Source organism: Phacochoerus africanus, chromosome 10 (genome assembly GCF_016906955.1).
Source record: "Phacochoerus africanus isolate WHEZ1 chromosome 10, ROS_Pafr_v1, whole genome shotgun sequence".
NCBI lineage: Eukaryota > Metazoa > Chordata > Mammalia > Artiodactyla > Suidae > Phacochoerus > Phacochoerus africanus.
Genome location: NC_062553.1, coordinates 38,583,815 through 38,602,453, shown reverse-complemented (window position 1 = coordinate 38,602,453; position 18,639 = coordinate 38,583,815). Strand labels below are relative to the sequence as shown.

General features: G+C 38.3%; 1 protein-coding gene across 4 annotated transcripts in view; it reads left to right on the top strand.

Annotated features, from left to right (window-relative positions):
* The window catches only part of FRYL (FRY like transcription coactivator), a 309,775-nt gene that overhangs the window by 56,999 nt on the left and 234,137 nt on the right, over positions 1–18,639 (top strand). For 3 of the 4 annotated variants that reach the window (XM_047799032.1, XM_047799033.1, XM_047799030.1), the window contains exon 3: positions 17,228–17,358. The gene's annotated coding sequence lies outside the window, so the exon portion shown is untranslated. Of the gene's footprint in view, positions 1–10,983; positions 11,038–17,227; positions 17,359–18,639 lie in introns of those variants that run through there. The other variant, XM_047799031.1, reaches the window with a different exon arrangement.

Sequence of the window (18,639 nt, the reverse complement as noted above, 5' to 3'; positions counted from 1 at the left end):
GGTCCAATCGGAGCTGTAGCCACCCGCCTACGCCAGAGCCACAGCAACTCGGGATCCAAGCCGTGTCTGCAACCTACACCACAGCTCACGGCAACGCCGGATCGTTAACCCACTGAGCAAGGGCAGGAATCGAACCCGCAACCTTATGGTTCCTAGTCAGATTCGTTAACCACTGCGCCACAGCGGGAACTCCCTTATTTCTTTTTTGTAACTGATAAGGACTCAATAGCTAGTTATTGAATTGTAGGCAATTATGGAGCATTCCATGTGCTAGATCCCTAACCGACACCTCTTATAAAAGAAGCAAGTCTCAAGTACAAGTTTATAAATATCTTGTATTGAACCTTCCGGGAGTGACCTCATTTAGAGATAGTAACATCTGACTTGGCTTTTGAGACACTCTTTACAGTTCAGTGAATATCAGGTAATACTTAAACTCGCTACACGAGTTTGGCAAAAATATGTTTATATGGCAACATCAGGGAGTTCTTATGACTTACTGGGGGGGTATTTAGAGCATTAGTACTCAATTTCTATGGTGGTGGGGAGTGAGTAATAAAATCATCATATGTGGGCATATCTCAGTGTTATCTCTGCTTTTATCTGAGATATCTTGCAGACTCATTGTCCACTTGGCCATTTTCTTCTGACCAGGCATCTTGCTAGGCTAAATGTGGTGGTCTGGGAGTTCCCGTTGCGGCGCAGTGGTAGTGAACCCAACTAGTATCCATGAGGTTGCGGGTTCAATCCCTGGCCTCTCTCAGTGGGTCAAGGACCTGGCATTGCCATGAGCTATGGTGTAGGTCGAAGATGTGGTTTGGATCCTGCAGTACTGCGGCTGAGGTATAGGCCAGCCGCTGCAGCTCCAATTCAATTAGACCCCTAGCCTGGGAACTTCCATATGTTGCACCAGTGGCCCTAAAAAAGCAAAAAAAAAAAAAAAAAAGGTGGTCTGCATGTTGACTAAGTTTCACATGCTTGATTCTCACCTGTGATTTTATTGGTCTCTCAGGGCCGGCCAGCCTGTTTCTTTTGTGTACTATCATTATTCGACACACTTGCAAAAATGGTTTTATGTATTCTAGCTTTTAAAATTCTCACAGCGTTTCTTTTTTTCCTCTCTTATTCCCTCTCACTCTTTCTTCCTATAAATGGGTTTAAATCACTTTAAGTTAATATAGCTTAGTATTATGTAACTGTACTAGGTGCATTGTCCTGCCTTCTCGTATGAGGTCACTTCTCTGAACTTAAAGTGGAAATAGGGTTTATACAGATTGGTCTTGCATGTGACTTTTTGGGTATTAATCTAATTTTAAGTCTCTTGGCTCACCTCTTGAATTAAATGACTGTTTTTGTTTCCTAATACATATTGATGCAATAAAAGGGATGGTAACAATTTGGCTTCCATACCAAATGGATTTAATTTTGTCATTGGAAATGCAAGTAGAAAACTAAACTTTTTAAACCTTTTGTTTTTTATTTTTTAGGGGCCACACCCATGGCATATGGAGGTTCCTAGGCTAGAGGTCGAATCAGAGCTGTAGCTGCCAGCCTATGCCACAGCCACAACAACGCAGGATTTGAGCCATGTCTCTGACCTACACCACAGCTCACGGCAACACTAATCCTTAACCCACTGAGCAAGGCCAGGGATCGAACCTATGTCGTCATGGATGCTAGTCAGATTCGTTAACCGGTGAGCCACAATGGGAACTCCTAAACCTATTTTTAAATTAAATTTTCTGAAGTCACATTTTAAAATTTTGGTGTTTCCGCAATGTTAACCAATGAGAGTATTATGGTTGTATTATCTTAAGGTAAAAATATCTTTTTTTTTGGTCTTTTGTCCTTTTAGGGCTGCACCTGTAGCATATGGAGGTTCCCAGGCTAGGGGTCCAATCAGAGCTACAGCTGCCAACCTATGCCACAGCCACAGCAACACCAGATCTGAGCTGCATCTGTGACCTACACCACAGCTCACGGCAGCACTGGATCCTTAACCCACTGAACGAGGCCAGTGATTGAACCCGCAACCTCATGGTTTCTAGTAGGATTCATTTCCACTGTGCCATGACAGGAACTCCAGGTAAAATCTCTTAATGAAGGCTCAGTGGATTATGAACCCAACTAGTATTCATGAGTATGCAGATTCAATCCCTGGCCTTACTCATTGGGTTAAGGATCTGGTGTTGCCATGAGCTGTGGTGTAGGTTGCAGATGTGGCTAAGATACTGTGTTGCTATGGCTGTGGTGTATGTAGGCTGGCAGCTCCAGCTCCAATTTGAGCCCTAGCTTGAGAATTTCCATACGCCTCAGGTGTGGCCCTAAAATGCAAACAAACAAACAAAACTTAATGAAGATTTTAAATGAGCTTGCTTAAGATTAAATTAGGACCTCAAGTCTAGTTTCTCAAATATGATTTTTTAAAATCACTTTGAAATATTAACTAGGGCAGGTGCTTATAGGTAAGAATCAAATTATCATTTGCATTGATATCAAATCATAATGCATTAAGTTTGGCGTGATGAAAGTTTTATTTTTAAAACTAAGTATATATGCAATGAAAATTGTTTCATGTAGCTCATGGTGTGACAGGTTTATGAAAGGCTTGAAAGATAAAATTGTCATAAATGAAATACTGCATTCCACATAGGATTTATGTAACTGGTAAGTGCAGGTGAAAAAAAAACCTGATAAGGTCGGAGAAAATGACTCAGTACCTCCCTTTTCACTCTCCACATCTTATTTCCTTTCTCATTAAAATTCTGCATGAATATTACTGTGCCAAATATAATCACAACGTTAATTCAGATGCCATTATGTTAAAAGATATGCTTTTGTTGTTTTATAACAGCCTCCATTGTCATACTGGAACTTTCTAGAACACTCTCCTCATAGGACAGTTTAGAGGCAGTCCTCAAGCTGGATGAGTCATACCACACTGCTAATTACTTAATGTGTAGGTCTTATTTATTGTGTTCTTCACCACCTAGTTTGATGTACATTTGGGCTCAGTGAGGGGTAGTAGAATTTTGTCTGTATTTATTTACGTATGTGCGTAGGTATTTAGGGCCGCACCCGAGGCCTATGGAGGTTCCCAGGCCAGGGGTCTAATCAGAGCTGTGGCTGCCGGCCTACACCACAGCCACAGCAACTGGGATCCAAGCTGCGTCTGCGGCCTACACCACAGCTCATGGCACCACCAGATCCTTAACCCACTGAGCGAGGCTAGGGATCGAACCTGCGTCCTGATGGTTGCTAGTGAGGTTCATTAATCGCTGAGCCACAATGGGAACGCCTGTTTTCATTTATTATACAGTACCTGGTATTAGGTTTCTGGAAAAGTTAAAGATTTTTTTTCTTTTTTTGCCTTTTTGCTTTGACGTTTTCCTGTTGGTGTTTACATCTAACACTAAATTAAAATTCATGTGTTAACATATATTAAAATTCTTAACAGTAAGAGCATAACCTGAATTGGAAAGTTGGTCTGGAGTCAAACATTCCAAAAGTGTAATTCCAGTGACCTTGAATCCACTAAACTGAGCCAGGGACAAAAATTCTCTCAACAGGGAGCAGGAATAAAGGAAAAGAGGGAAGCAAGGATCCAGGAGAAAAAGGATCGTTTAAGTGGGGTGGAGGGAAGTTTCAGTTAAGCCACAGATACTCTAGTTGATGCTTGCATATTGGTAGAAACTGTGGACACAGTTTTGCACCAGACTGAATTATCACTATTTAAACCATCAGCATCCATCTTTGGGAAACTTACATTTTAGTTTAAAGATTATTGTAAGAATTCTAGCTGAAACAGGGAAATGTCACTTCATTTATAAAGTGTAGTACTTGGACTTTTTTTTTTTTTCTCTTTTCTTTTTTCTTCCTTTCTTTGCTTTTTAGGGCCAAATAGGCAGCATATGGGTTCCCAGGCTAGGGGTTGAATTGGAGCTACAGCTGCTGGCCTACACGACAGCCACAGCAGTGTGGGATCCAGGCTGTGTCTGCAGCCTACACCACAGCTCACAGCAATGCTGGATCCTTAACCCACTAAGCGAGGCCAGGGATTGAACCTGTGTCCTCATGATTACTAATTTGGTTCCCTACCATTGAGCCACAATTGGGAATTCCATATTGTTGGACTTTTAAATTAATAGTGAGATATTAACTGAAGAGGATTGAATTGAATAAGCATCTCTGATATTTTAGCCATAATGTGATTTCTGCTTTTCCTACTATTACTTTTGATAAGACGAATGTATTCTTTCTTCATGAAATATTTAAGATAAATAGTGAATTAATTATCCTTTTTTGAGATGTCCCTTGCTTTGTATGAGGTTCAGAATTAATATAAAAACATTGAAATCATAATTGCATTTTAATTTGAGACCTTGATCTCCTACAACTCTATGTAACAGCTTATTCTTTGAAAATATAGAAGAAACCGGATGCGCAGTGTTCTCAGTTTACTAATCTTGTCAGTTTCTACAGCTGCAAACTTGTTCATTTACAGACATTATGGATTTGTTTGGATTAAAATGAAGTAACATGTGTAAAGCACCCTTACCTAGTTTTTTCACACGTAGGCCCTTAGTAATTAGTGGTCTTCATTTTTATTATTATTGGGCATTTAATTTTGGATTTCTTTTTTTTTCCACCCTTGTGCTTATTTTTGTGGGTTTTTTTCCTAAACGATTTTTCATTTTTCCATTATAACTGGTTTACAGTGTTCTGTCAGTTTTCTCCTGTACAGCAAAGTGACCCAGTCACACTTACATTCTTTTTCTTACATTATCGTCCATCATGCTCCATCATAAGTGACTAGATACAGTTCCCAGTGCTATACAACAGGCTCTCATTGCTTATCCATTCCAAATGTAATAGTTTGCATCTATTAACCTTGGACTCCCAGTCCATCCCACTCCCTCCCCCTCCCCCTTGGCAACCACAAGTCTGTTCTCCAAGTCCAGACTTTTGGACTCCTAGGCAACCATTTCTTCGGGTGCTCTGAATCAACTATGAATTCTACCCTCCCATATTTGTAATTTTAGACTGCCTTACCCACTGTGAAGAAAAAAGCCTATTGGTGGGGTGGGGCTTTTTGACGTGTGTGTGTAAGTCCTTTTAGAGTTACTGGATGTTCTGGAATGTGAAGGATTAAGCTTTGTGGCATGTTCTATATGGTCATCCATAGTGACCAAAGTGATTTGGAATGTTGTCTTGTGACTAACTTTGAAATGCGTTACTTTCTGTACAGAGGATGTTGATCCGAATAAATTGCTTATTATCCTTTATAAATGAAGTAACATGTCAATTGGTGTCAACCTTACCCAACACAATACTTTCTTTCATAAACAAGGGGAGGACGCAGTCCCATGATAAGGGTCCGGGGATGAAGCCAGGCGCTGCTGTGCAATTCAGAGGGTATGCGATGGCTCCCGGCCTGGACCCTGTCACAGTGGGAAGTCATGGCTCGGAAGCCTGCAGCGAAATCAGTCGTGTTTATTAAGCCTTAATATGACACTTAAGTGGTTCTTCTATCAGAGTTCCCTAGTGGTCTAGTGATTAAGGATCTGGCGTTGTCTCTGCTGTGGCTCAGGTTCGATCCCTGGCCCAGGAACTTCTGCATGCCTCCGTTGCAGCCAAAAAAAAAAAAGTCGTGAAAATAAAGGCTCTTCTATCACCAGTCAGCCAGCTCCCCAAAGAGGCAAAAATCCATTCATGTAGTTGTAGGTGCTGGAGCACCACTTCTTTGGCAGGTCTTTTCTGCCACATACATTGGTGACCGTGTCTTTTGTACCCAATCTTAGCCTGATTATGTTTAGGTAACATCTCTCAAAGTATCTAAAAAGGGTTTGTCCCCTGTGTCTCCCAGTTGGGCTGTAAGCTCCTGGTTGGTGGTGGTTGTGTCTGTGTGTCGCTTAGTGCAGATTCTGTGAGTTCAGGGTTGATCCTCAGTCTGTGTTAAGTGCATGTCTTGCTGTGACTTGTGGAGACGCCTCGACATTAACTGGTCCAGTTAGGTGGTTTGACGTCATCTCCAATTCCTTAATGAAAAACCTCTCTCTAGAAAGGTTAATTCTGCCCTGTATCCTGTATTCTCATTCTTTTTTTTTTTTTCCTCTTCTTCCAATGCAAATTCTTGATTTCCTTTATTTCTTTCAAGGAACAATTCACATCTTTTTTTCCATGAAACTTTTTAAAGCTATGTTTAATTTTCGGTAGCAGTAATTCAGAAAGCCAAAAAAAGAGGGAAGTGTTAACTAGAACTGGACATTTGGAATTGGACTTTTAAGTAACCAAAACATATTTGTAAACATTTTCCTCTTAAAAATCAGTAGTTATGTTAATTTTGGTAAAGTTCTATATTTTTTTCCAAATAATTTAATTCAGAATTGCAGAGAAATGGGAATTTTGGGTAAAGCTTATGGAAAGAAAGGGTTGTGTTATAATTTTCAGGTTGTCGTGAGAAAAGTGTCTTTTATTGCATTATATGGCATTTTATAACATTATATATAAGAATTGACCTTATTTGCCATATTTGTAAAAGGTTTTATTGGGCTTTAAAAGGGGAAGTCTTGAAGTTCCTATTGTGGTTCAGCAGGTTAAGAACCCAGCTAGTATCTATAAGAATTCGAGTTCAATCCCTGGCCTCACTTGGGTTGGGTCAAGGATCCGGCGTTGCTGTGAGCTGTGGTGTAGGTCACACATGCTGCTCAGATCCAGTGTTGCTGTGGCCATGGCACAGCTGTGGCCAGCAGCTGCAGCTCCAATTCAACCCCTAGCCCGGGAACTTACATATGCTGTTCATGCCCTAAAAAGCAAAAAACAAAACCCCATAGAAGTCTTTTACATAGACTCCTTTATCATTTTAGCCTCACTTCAATTAAACCATAATAGTTGATTGAAAGTTAATGTATATAGGAAGAATCTTCAATGTCACTGAAGTTGTTTTTTTGTTTTTTTGTTTTTTGCCTTTTTCTAGGGCAGCACCTGCGGCATATGGAGGTTCCCAGGCTAGGGGTCGAATCAGAGCTGTAGCCACCGGCCTACACCAGAGCCACAGCAATGCCAGATCCGAGCCGCATCTGCGACCTGCACCACAGCTCACGGCAACACCGGATCCTTAACCCACTGAGCAAGGCCATGGATCGAACCTGCAACCTCATGGCTCCTAGTCGGATTCGTTTCCGCTGCGCCACAACAGGAACTCCCTGTTTTTGGTTTTTTTGAGAAAGCTATTCTAAAACAAAAGCAGAGGAGACCATTTAAGCCAAGAACTGGTAGACCAGAATACTTAAAATCATGTTAGAGTTATGAAAGCTTTACACTGTCCAGTCCTCCGCTGTGATTTTCCTCCTGTACCGGGCCCATATTTTGCTCATTTCCTTGCTCATTCATAATATCCTTAAGGAGAGAAGAAAAAGAGGTTTTATTGAAATTAAAAGTCATTTAATTGTGATTCTGAGTTTTAGAGTAATTTTATAGTGATTTTTTTTCCCTATTTTGGATAAATCAACAAATCATATTTGTGACACATTTATTATATACGCACATATATACATTCATGATGCATATATATTTTAACATTTTTATGTTATGTGTTTTCAAATAATATATAATAGCATTGATTTTACTTTTTTTTTTTTTTTTTCTTTTTAGGGCCACACCTGAGGCATATGAAGGTTCCCAGGTTAGGGGTCCTATTGGAGCTGTAGCCACCAGCCTACACCACAGCCACAGCAATGTCAAATCTGAGCCTCAACTATAATCTACATCACAGCTCACGGCAACACCAGATCCTTAACCCACGGAGCGAGGCCAGGGATCGAACCCGCAACCTCTTGGTTCCCAGTCGGATTCGTCTCCACTGTGCCCCAACGGGAACCCCGCATTGATTTTACATTTAATAGAGAAATGTAAAACATACATTTAAAGGACAGAAACCTTTATGTTGATGTTTATTTTGCATGTTATTACTTGAATTTAATCTTTATTTAGTGCTTTATTTTTGTGAAATCTGGTTTGCTAGGCACTGTGGGAGAGGTAGCCACGAATTTCTTGCTCTTTAAGGACTCAGTCTCCGTGCTAACTCTTAGAGCAGGAAGAGATTTAAGAGATTCTTCTTTTAGGGGTGTCTGTGTGCTTAAGCAGCAGTCCATTGAATCCAGCCCACTTCAGTGTCTTCTGTCCCCAGCTCCCCATCCTCCCAGACATGTCACCATATCACTTCTATGCAGGGTAGAGAGAAACTCACCTCCTTTGGTAAGTGGGAGGAGATACTGACCCTTTTCTTTTTTTTTTTTTCCCTAGGTCAGTTTCCTAGTTCAGGTATGTAAAACTCTGAAGTCAAGAAATCATTATAGTGGGTAGTGACTAGAATATAACACTTTTTAAAAATAGGTAGGAGAGTATCAAAGTGTATTGCAGATTATTTCAAACGTATCATGTGGCTGTGTATATACTGGGTTGTTACATAAAATGTATTATAAGTTCACTTATGTAAAATCTTTTTTTTTCACTGCAGTGAAAAGAGTTTAGAAAACATTCTTCTTAGTCTGTCCTTTTCATCCTTGCCTTAAACTGGGGAATGGCCACTGATCCCCTGATACCTAAGTTACTTGTTATTTTTGCTGGGCTCTCTTGTCATCATGACCTGACTCAAGGTAAAGTGTTTTCTACATGGTTAGAGATATACACAGGTGATATTTTCCCACGGTGATGTGCATTCTGGGAGGGTTTTCATTACACTGGTCTTGCTGGCATGCCTCTGGGTACAGATAAACACTTTGGTGGATCTAACTGTTAAATCTGTAAGTATTATTTCTGATGTTCCTAACTAGGTACCAAGATATGATTTAAGCACCAAGAGAATTTGGATTATTTAAAACTAGGGCATAATAAAACTACTTATCGCATATTCATGTGGGCACATACAGAGGCATAATTGTATTCTTGTGACTCACCATATAAATACTAATATTGTTTTGGAGAATCGGCATGGTATGCTGAAGCCATGGTTTGGAGAAAAGCATTGTAGTATGTTTTATCTGTGGGAATTACTGGCAAGTGTAATTGAGAGCTTCTAAATACTGTAGTTGTTTACCCTGCTTTTGAATTGGGCTTAAATATTTTGGACTTGTTATTTTTAAAAATAATCATTGAATTATCACGGTAGCTGTTTAACCACAGTTGTATTATAGATTTTAATAATGACGTCTTTTAAATATTTATGTAGACATTTCCTCCTGCTAAAGATACTTAATATTTGTATTTATGGAGAAATCTATTTGAATAAATATACATTCATAGATTATATAAATATTATATGTTTAAATTTAATATTCAAATATTTAATGATAAATATTTAAACAGAGAGACTAGAGGAACGAATGTTCACATGGCCATGCTTAGCTTCAATACTGATCAACTCTTTGTTATTCCTACCCTTTCCGTTTCCCTGGTTCCCACTTATTTTGATGCAGTTCCTCTGTCATAACACATCATCTATAAATATTTCAGGATGCATTTCTGATAGACAAGGACTCCCATTTCTAGACATAAAAGGTGGAATCTTGGATTTCCCTGGTGGTGCACCGGGTTAAGGATCTGTGTTGTTACTACTGTGGCCTGGGAACTTCTGAATGCTGTGGGCACCACCAAAAAAAAAAAAAAGTGGAATCTTTTTGAGGAATGTACTGAAGTTATGAACACTCAAATTGTGCTTGGGATGTTAGAGTGATGGAAAGAAAAAGTGAGGTCTTTTATGTAGAATAAATGGAAGAAGAGAAATGCCTGATAAGCAGTTGTACCGAAAAACAACAGAAAAGTTACAGTGAAAAAGCTTTAGCTTTTAAGTACCCATGGCAAAAAGGGAGAAATTGGCATTTTTGTTGAATGCTTGATGTATGTTTACTTTCTATATAGTTCAGTAAGGAGTAAGGTCAGATATATATGTGTATGTAATCTATACCTGAGCTGCAGCTGTTGGCTTATGCTGTGTCTGAGACTTACACCCACTGAGTGAGGCTGGGGATCGAATCCACATCCTTATGGATCCTGGTCAGGTTTGTTTCTGCTGAGTCACAATTGGGATTCCAGGCCAAGTATGTTTCACGTCATTTGAAACAGAAATACTGTTTCTAGACTCTGAAAAATCAAAGATGTGTGCAAAGACTGCCAATCGGGATATTCACTGCAATATTCTTGATAGAGTGAAGAATTGTACTTAATTAGCATTCGCTACCAGTGGAATAATGAAATGCACATAGTACTTTTATAAAATAGTGAAATATTTTGTAACTGGTAGAAATGGTCAAGCATGTATAAACGTCAAATGCATATTAAAAGACCTGTAAGAAATTAATCTAGATATTAACATGAATTAATAGTGGCAATTTTTAGGTGTTAGAATTATGAGTGATTTTTACTTCTTTTTTTTTTGAAACACTGCAATTTTGTCTTATCAGCCTATGTGATATGAGTTAGTAAACATTTGAGTACTTACCATGTGTCAAATACTATTTAAGTACTTTTCATGTTGTTGTTGTTGCTGTGTTTTTAATTCTCATAGTAGACCTGAGAGGTTCTGTTCTTATTTTACAGATGAGGAAATGGGCACAGAGAGACTGAATACCTTGGCAATTTCAGTCTATTCTTCTAAGTTTATTCTTTGCTTCTAAATGCAGTTTTATCGCCAATAATTGGGAAGATACTATAAATACCATTTTCTGTTTCTACTTCTTACTTAAAAACATATGGTGAATATTATGGCATATTAGTAAAAAAAAAAGTGATTTTTTAATTGATGGGTATCATTTCATCTAGTGAATACACCATGCATTTTTTTCAACTGGTCCTTTGTTTTTGTTCTGTGCCTCCCCTGCAGTTTCTGCTCATAGGAATAATGGTACAATGATATCTTTGTGAATAAAACTGTATGTGCACTTCTGATTATCTTCCTAGAAAAAACTCTTAGAAGTGGAATTATTGGGTCAACGAGCATAAACATTTTAAAGGCCTTTGATACAAATTATGAGACTTCAGGTAACAAATGATCATTCTTCCTTAAACTTAGAGAAATTGTTTTGATGCTATACATTTGGGAGAAATAGGTCATCTAAACATCAGTGGGAATTTGTGCTTTCATCGTTGCTCTTATAAAAGTGAGGCTAGTAAGACTGCTGGAGACTATAAACATAGAGAAAAAGAGAAGAGACAAATTTAGGGGATTAAATTGTGGCCATTACTTGCTCTAAGACCTTGCACAGCTAGTTATTCATTTTTCTGTCTAACTTAAAATCTAGATTAGCCTCAACCTTTTATTGTAATTTGTTTCGTATAAACATAAAATATACATATAAAATTATCATGAATTTTCTTTGATGTTTGATCTTATAGGACCTCAGGATCATAATTAGAGCAATTTCTAGCATATAATTTTTAAAAATTATAGGTATAAAAGGCATAAGACGTTGATTAGTGATGGTTACCGACCCTAAAAGTATTTTAGATGTTGTATTTTAAAAAGGTTTTTTTCCTAAGGAGTTACTCTCCTTTTGTAAAAAGTAAGAAAAAAATTTGAGAGCAATTGATGGCTTCTGTTAAGGTTAAGGTTTTATTTTGCTTTCTTTTGAGCATATATCTTTCTCCAGAGACTGGGTTATTTCTGCAGAGATTTCAGTTGGCGACTAGAGCAGGGGGAGGAGTGTTTAACTTAAGAAGGTCCAGAGAATAATTAATGAAATCAGAAAGTTCCCTGTGAAGCTCCCAGAAGAGGTTAGGATCTTTTTTTATTTCTGGAAAGACCAAGATTGATAAAGGGTAATCTGACAGTCTAGCAATTTGTGAGAGGTACGAATGGATTAAAGAGAAAACATTCTATTGAATATTTGAAGGCCTTAAATATTTTAATGGAAAAAAAAGTACAGTCAGTCCTCTATATATGAGACTTTTCACATCCACAGATTTAACCAAACTTTGATCCAAAATTTTCAGGAAAAAACTCATCACAGCATTAACATTGTATTTATAATTATTTACATAGCATTTACATTGTATTAGGTATTGTAAGGACTCAAAAGAGGATTGAAAGCCTATAGGAGGAATCGTGTGGGTTACATGCAAATACTACGCAATTATATATAAGGGACTTAATTTAAGCATTTGATGATTTTGGTTTCCACAAGGGTTCCTGGGATCAACACCCACTGGATACTGTACTCCTTCCTTATGCTATGAGTAGTACAGTTATGAAACTATCAGCTATAAATGGTAGAGACAGAAAGTAAACATGAGGAGTTCCCGTGGCAACAAATCCAACTAGTACCCATGAAGGCGTGGGTTCGATCCCTGGCCTCGCTCACTCGGTTAAGGATCTGGCATTGCCATGAACTGTGAGTGTAGATTGTAGACACAGTTCAGATCCCATATTGCTGTGGCTGTGGTGTAGGCCGGTAGCTACGGCTCCAATTAGACCCCTAGCCTGGGAACCTCCATATGCTGCGAGTCTGGCCCTAAAAAAGAAAAAAACAAACAAAAAAGAAAGTAAACAAAAGGATTTTTACCAAGGGCCCATATCCATAATTATTAATCAGATGTAAATGTTCATAACCTTGCAAAATAAGGTGTATGTGCATTCCGGAAGGAGAGGCTTCCAACACTTTTTTCAGATTCTCAAAGAGCGACTCCAAAAAATTCAAGCTCCTTCTAGAAAATAAGCTCCATGAGGTTAGGGATTTTAGTCTGTTTTGTTCACTTACACCTCCCTTGGTTCTTGGCATATATTTCTGTGCAGTAAACATTTGTCGAAGGTATAATTTTTGTAAATTTATACATGGCACAGTTACAGGAATACATTTTTTTTCTTTCTGTTTTTATTTTATTTTTTTAAGGGCCGCACCCATGGCATATGGAGGTTCCCATGCTAGGGGTCAAATTGGAGCTACACCTGCCGGCCTACGCCTACAGCACAGCCACAGCAACTCAGGATCTGAGCCGTATCTTCAAACTACACCACAGTTCACAGCAATGCCAGATCCTTAACCCACTGAATGAGGCCAGGGATCGAACCTGCAACCCTCATGGGTACTAGTTGGATTTGTTTCTGCTGTGCCACAACGGGAACTCCAATTTTTATTTTTTAATTAAGAAAAAAATTTTTCTTTTTTCTTTTTAGGGCCATAATTGCAGCATATGGAACTTTTGAGCTAGGGGTCAAGTTGGAGCTGCAACTGCTAACCTACGCCACAGTCACAGAAATGCAGGATCCAAGCCGCATCTTTGACTTATGTCACAGCTTGTGGCAATGCTGAATCCTTAACTCACTAAGTGAGGCTAAGGATTGGACCTGCATGTGCACAGACACTGTTTTGGGTTTTTAACCTGCTGAGCCACGAATGGGAACTCCAGCAGTGGATTTTAAGAAATTGGGATTGGGGAGTTCCCATTGTGGCTCAGTGGTTAACGAATTCGACTAGGAACCATGAAGTTGCGGGTTCGATCCCTGGCCTCTCTCAGTGGGTTAAGGATCTGGTGTTGCTGTGAGCTGTGGTGTAGGTCACAGACGCGGCTTGGATCCCTCATTGCTGTGGCTCTGGTGTAGGCCGGCGGCTGCAGCTCCAATTCGACCCCCAGCCTGGGAACGTCCATATGCCGAGGGAGCGGCCCAAGAAATGGCAAAAAGACAAAAAAAAAAAAAAGAAAAAAGAAAGAAAAAAGAAATTGGGATAGGGAGAAAATTCCAGATTTAGTAAGGTTGTCAGCTTACTGGGCTATTTCTACATTTGTCCAAAATTTTCCTCTTGTTAAATCTAGATGAGTAGATAGGGCATTTGTATGATAATTTTGTGGTTGAATTCCTTTTTTTTTCTTTTCCCAGGGTGCCAACAGAAATGCTGTAGAATAGGTTAGAAATACTACAGAAATATAATAGGGAAATTATTCTAAGTAATACACTTTTATCAGTCTATTAGAAAATGTACTTTGGTGCTGTTTTCTTTGCACTTGATCTTAGCCAAAAGGCCGAGAAGCGATGGTGCTGTTCTCTTTGATTCAATAAATGAAACTGTTAAAGAAAATCTCCCCTTAAATTTGTCAGTGGAAAAGTTTGTTAATTGTTTTCATTAAACCAAGTAGCGTGGCAATAACTGCTCTTGCGGCTAAAAATGTAAAATCAACAAAATGTTGAAAAACCTACCTGCAGAGAACACTGCTTTATCAGCAAAAGATTTTAAGATTTTTGCCATGAAGCCCAATTATTTTAGCTCATTGCTATTATCCAGCATTTTTAGCAGGTGATCTAGTATAATCTGTGATTACATCAGCATCATAAGTTTGCATACTCTTAAAGGTGAAATTTGGTAGAAGGTTAAAAAGAATCACAGAAGATTAAAATCACTGAGATTCATTTATTCTTCATTTCTTCTCTGCATGAGATTATTATTTTTTTGTATCAGTGTATATCAGAGACTTATATGTCAAATGTCCTACTGCAATTGAGATACATTCAATTTGTGACATTTTTGTTTTGTTCTTTATTAGTCTTGTGATTCTCTTCGGAAAGGAAATGAGGTTAATGTGTTATCTGAGCACCCATTCAACTTTCTCTTTTACTTTCTAGACTAAATCGAAGCAAGGTTATCCTTGAAGGACCTCATTTGATCTGGGACTCTTCCCAAGTGCCAGAGCTAGGCCACTATTCTCTTTATTTATCACACATGGAAGCTTCTAGATCATTAAGTCTTGCTGCAGGTTTAGAGACTTGAGCCTTTAAAGCTTATGCTCTTTGACTGTTTACAGCCTTCTCTTCAGTGTTGTCAAATACCAGCTGACCTCTTCAAGTCACTCTTGTTTATATGACCTTTTTTTAAAAATAAGAAACAACAGCATTGGTCACGTGTATACCATGACAATTATCTAACCTCTCTGACCTTGACCATCTCAAAGGTCAGAGTATAAATGTAGAAATAAAAATTACTCTTCTTGGAGATAAAATATTCTACAAATTCATCAAGGCAGTAAAAATGAGTTCTATGTTAGATAATATATATGAAGAAAAAATGAAAATGCAATTGACATGCAAAAACTCCCCCAACCACACCCAAATAAAACAAAACAAAAATCAAAAACCCATCTTTGCTAAAAATATTTATAACCTATAAAGCAAGCCAGAGAAGTAGAAACCAAATATTTTCCAAGGTAACTACAGACATATGTTTATTTTATCAGAAGTGAAAGTGGAAAACGGGAAGGCTGTATCTGTATTACAGAGCTATTCAAACTTCTCGGCAAACATTGGGAAAGCTGAAAATGACACAGGGCTCTGACAGTGTGGTTACAAGAAGAGAAAATCCATGTAAAAAGCATAGCATTAGCTCTTGCTGTGTCTGAACAGAAGGATATTCAAAAACGAAGCAAAACAAGGCATTCCTGTTGTGGCCCAGTGGGTTAAGAACCTGACATAGTGTCCTTGAGGATGTGGGTTCAATCTCTGGCCTTGTTTAGTGGGTTAAGGATCCAGTGTTGCCACAAGCTGCAGCGTAGGTTGTAGGTGTGGCTCCCATTTGACCCCTAACCTGGAAACTTCCATATGCTGCAGGTGAGGCTATAAAACAAAAGGGAAGAAGTAGTAGTTGTGGCAGAATTGTAGATACTGTGTTGTTAATAGATTCAGAAATATTTGGTGGGGCAGTCTAAAATTCCATAAATCTGAATGATATGGATTATAAACAAGTGCGTCTGAATTAGCATTTTGTTCATATTTACCAGTTTTGTGGCTTGAAAGATGTGATTTTAGTCATGACATAGTTGATTAGACCTGTGAATAAATGACCTATCATTATATTTTTCCCACTTGGCTAAAGGAATTTCAGACTAAGAAGTTTTTAAGTACAAAATTATTATTTCCAAAAGTAGCTTTTTTCTCTTGGGTTGGGGATTACATTCATTAAACAAAAAATAGTAAGAAACTAAATATGATTTAAAATGAGATTGAAAAAAATAATGGAGTTCCTGCTATGGTTTCATGAACCAGCTTGTCTCTCTGGTGGCCCTGGTTTGATCCCTGGCCTGGGGACTCCATAAACTATAGGTGCTCCCTCCCTTCCCCCATGTAAGTAAATAAGAGAAGATTGATTAGAGTTTCGATCACAAATTAAAAATGTGGCCTATTTATTGAAAAATGTATAAACTTTTCATGGTAATAAAAATATGAAATGTGCAGGATTACATGTGGGGCCTTTTATGTGCTAAAAAGATAACCCACTCTGGTCACTGGTTTCATTCTGAGGAGCCATCAAATTATTGCATATAAAGTATAGTAGTTGACAGTCCATGACCCTCTCAGTTATTATAATATTGTAATGAAACTTTGAAAAATACACATCCTAAACATTGCCAGTAGATGGGATATATAGATTATTCTAAAAATCCGATTATTTTAGTGAATAAAAATGGATTCAATATATTATTGAACAGTTAAAGTATTGATGTATTTATTCAACCACTGACTAGTAAAAGCATTGCTTGTCACTGCAAAGACAAGAAAGGAAGGAAAAAAACTATAGATGAAAAAGGATTTTAGGAGTTGCTCTTGTGGCTCAGTGGTGACATGGCTCTGATCTGGTGTTTCTGTGGCTGAGGCGTAAGCGAGCAGCTGCATCTCCAATTTGACCCCTAGCCTGGGAACTTCCATATGCTGCACGTGTGGCCCTAAATAGCAAAAAAAAAAAAAAAAAGATTTAGGATTAGAAAAAACTATTTTAAAAATGCTTATAAGACTGTTGGTGAAATTTGAGCACTGATTGATAGTTGATGTCATAAAGAAATTATTGTGAATTTATTATAGATATTATAATGGTATTGCCTTAGGTTTAAAAAGCAAATCTTTGTCTTAGATACATACAGAATTATCTATAGATAAAGTGGTGTGATGCCTGGAATTTGCTTCAAAATAATCCAGAGTGGTGGGCTAGGTGTTGGGGGTGGGTAGGTGGAGATACAACTACAGCATGCTTTGCCATGAGTTAATAATGGTGAGTTTATTATACTAATCTCAGTAATTCTGCACTGGTTTGAAATTTTTCATAATAAAAATGTAGAAAAGTGTAATGCAACATTAATTAAAAGAGGAGAACTAGCACCAGGCGATACTGTACTATAAACTGTAAGAGTGGATAGAGTCACACACAGATGAAAAACATATCTAATGTCAATCCTGTATTTTGTTTTTCTCTAGAGCTGAAGCCATTTATTGAATCTTGGATGATTAACACCTAAATGCTTAATTCTCAAAACTGCTCAAGAGTCCCACAGCCAGGATTAGATGATCCAATTTACCACCAAGGAATTTCTGTCTTGAATTCTACGGTAAGATTATGATATGTATTCTAAAGGCTAAATAGTGACTGTGAGGTCTAAAAAGATTTGTAAATGCTGTCTTTGAGGGACTACCTTCTATTATAATTTCTTAAGCCTGTAACTGTTAGACCAGGAATTCAGGACTGTGATGGTCAACCAAAGATCTTAGAAATATCAACATGCAAACAAGGCTTTCTGGCATTTCCTCCTTATAGATTGAGCCTAGCAATGGATAGTGGAGTGCCAAGCTTTGCCCCTTGCTGTATATCTCAGAGTGAGTCCTCCGAAAGAGTTGGGCTGCTAGAATGTCTATTAGGAAGCAACACCTACAAAGAGAGAAGAGATATTCGGTAGAGGAAACTGAAGTGGAAGGCAGGCTCAACCACAGCAGGGAGTCTTGAGTTGCAAGAGTTTTTTCTCTTTCATAAAAGTAAGCTTCTTGTTGGAAGCATATCCTTGCCTTTGTGCACAGGTCATTAAAGAAGTTGCTTGGCAAATATTTTGTTGGATGAAGGAAATCTGAGAAAGATCTTGTGGTGTCTCTCATAACACCTTATCCTTACCGTCCTTTCCCCAGTTAAAAGTGCAGTTTACAACAATGAGGTTAACAGTGACACAGGTGGTTGTCTTGTATCTCAGGAGCAAACACAAAGGTAACTAACTTGCCCTTCATTATCAGCATGTGTTGCAGACCACTGTGCCCCTGGGCGCCACAGATAAGGAAGACCTGCAAAGGGACCTGAGGAAAACCACACACATAAGAACATGAGACCATATCCATAAAGAGGAAACAAACAAAAAACCAACACAGAACTAGAGGGTATTATTGCTAAGTGAAATAAGTCAGACAAAGAAAAAATATCACATGATTTCACTTATATGTGGAATCTGAAAAACAAAACCGAGGATGATCTATAAAACAGACACAGAGAAAAAATAGGTGCTTGTGGGAGGGGAGGAGGTAGGAAAATGGGTGAGATAAGTGAAGGAGAGGTGCAAACTTCAAATTAGAAAATAAGTAAGTTTTGAGAATGTAATGTACAGCATAGGAAATATAGTCAATATTGTAACAGCTTTGTATGGTCACAGGTGGTGACTAGACTTGTGGTGATCATTTTATAATTACAAAAATATTGAACCACTATGTTGTACACTTAAAACTAATATAATGTTGTAAGTTAGGAGTTCCCTGATGGTTCAGTGGGTTAAGAATCTGACATTGTCACTGCTGTGGTGTGGGTTCAATCCCTGGCCCTGGGCTTTTCGTATGCTGCAGGTGCAGCCAAAAAA